Genomic DNA, 2,470 nt, shown 5'->3' with positions numbered 1-2,470 from the left:
TATTAAAACATTTTTGTTTCTTCTCATTAGTACTTTTTATTGAATTAGTAAGCGTTGAAAAACTGCACTAGAGCATGAGTTTATACTGACTTCAGATCAGTAGAACATCCTCCATCTTCAAAGTTAAGTGGAGGTTCCATTGACCGGTCGCTCTTCATGGAGTCACAGCTGGGTTCAGGTGAATCTGGTCTTGCACCCTCCATCACACTGGGGTACAGGTAAAACCAAACATAAAGGAACAAATAAATGGCTGAATGTTTAAATCTGAATTGTGATTCTTTCATCCTAATTCAACCTGGAAACTTTATGAAAGATTTAATAGGCAAAATGTATTACATTTAGAGGATTTAATATATTTAGAAATAGAAACAAAGCTTTAGGATTTTGGTTTTAGCTTGTTTAAGAAAAGCTATTTTGGTATTAGCATGTTCACTCCACTCCTCTTATTACACAGTAACCAAACCCAACAACTTTATCACATGCAAGTTTTAATTATTAACACAGACGTCATGTTGGCTAATTCAGGGGTAATTACATTTTACAAACAGTTCCAAGGACACGACAAAGGACTCAGACAGCTACTGTATCTCAGCTAGCAGATAATTTAGTTAATTTAAGTCAAATCTTTTATTTAAAATCCTGGTAGTCCTACACAGTTTGGATTGTCCTCCAATCCCCAGAATTACAACCTCAGATCAGTAGAAGAGTCTCTGAAGTGGTTTCGATGGTCCTTTAAGCTCTTCACTAATAAATAATTATTAGAAGTTTAACTTAACTTAAGAAGTCATTTAACTCTACACTTCACTTCTGATTCTGATTAGTTTTCACATTCAGAATGTTTTCACTAACACACCATGAGATTATACTAACCTTAAATCAGTAAAACATCCTCCATAAAACATCTTTATAATCACACACAGCGTGGACACATTATCAGTAATGATAAAAACCTTTCTTCAGTAAAGTTTGAACTCTTGATGTAATCCTCTCATAAATGTTTATTATTTGATGTTTTATGTTTATTATTGTGTGTTTCTGTTATTTTGTCCACCGCCTGCATGTATGTATATACCAGTGCGCTGACGTCACAACATCTGTGTAAAGCTACATTTTAGTATCCAGGCGAAAACAAAGAAGCAGTTTTCAGAAATCTCTTTATCCTGTTTTCATTAATCGTGGGTTTGCGAATTCGTGTGGATGAGAGAAAAACACAAAATAGAGAAAAAAAGTGTAAAAAAAATATTCATGTTGGTGTGGAGGCCTAAATAATCATGTTAAATGTGACGCATTTTCAGACAGTTCCTATACAGAAAAAAGTATCAGACATCAAAAAGTTATCCTAAACATTCCTCCATGAAATTCAGATTTATAACATTCACATATTACAGTTTTATATTCTTATACTCACCATGTGTCTCTAAAACCTCGTTACTTCCTCTCCACACTAAATGATCTCACCTGCACTTTAACCGGAGCGTGTTCAATGCCGCGTTCAACTGCTCCTCAAAGTCGCGAATACAACCTGAATCTACACCAGAGAAGATTTTCTGTGTGAATCTTAAGCAGCCTTTATGTGTTACTAAAGAAAAACAGAAATGCAATATTTATTACATTTATACAATTTGTCTAAGTATACAGTATACACTAGTGCACTATTCAGTGTACAGTATGTATTGTTGCTGTATGTAGTGTACAATATATACTGGTGCAGAATTAGGTATACAATATACACTAGTGCACTATTCAGTATACAGTATGTATTGTTGCTGTATGTAGTCAGAGTGGTTTTATTGTCATTTCAGCTACATACAAGTACATATTGAAACGAAACAGCGTTCCTCTAGGATCACGGTGTAACACGGTACAAAAAGTGCAAGACAAAACAGTGTAAATACAAAAGTGTAAATACAACAATAAATACAAAAGATCCTATAATAAATAACTACAAAAGATATTCCTAATTATCCCTAATCTAAACAAGTAATTAGAAGACAGGACTAAAGACAAGTGTTAGTACATGATGGTGAATAGATGGTACAATGGTTCATGAGGTAGTGACATGTTGTACATTAGCAGCATAAAATTGGCAATGGAGATAAGGTGCCTAAAAAGTAAATAAGGTGCAAAAATACAAAAAGACTTGAATATACAGAATAATATGAATATTTGAATAAACAGGTAAAAACAGACTAACATAGTCAATACAGTTCAGCAGAAAATTTCCGGAGGAAATTGTTACAGTACTGAGTTGAGGAGTCTGATTGCTTGTGGGATAAAACTGTTACACAGTCTGGTTGTGTTAGTCCGGATGCTGCGGTATCGTCTCCCAGACGGGAGCAGAGTAAAAAGTCCATGTGATGGATGGGTTGGATCGTCCACAATGCTTAGAGCTTTGCGGATGCAGCGGGTGTTAAAAATGTCCGTGAGAGATGGAAGAGCGACCCCGATGATCTTTTCAGCTGTCCTCACT

This window comes from Trichomycterus rosablanca, chromosome 15, assembly GCF_030014385.1.
Source record: "Trichomycterus rosablanca isolate fTriRos1 chromosome 15, fTriRos1.hap1, whole genome shotgun sequence".
Classification (NCBI taxonomy): Eukaryota; Metazoa; Chordata; class Actinopteri; order Siluriformes; family Trichomycteridae; genus Trichomycterus; species Trichomycterus rosablanca.
Note: the sequence above shows the minus strand (reverse complement) of the source record.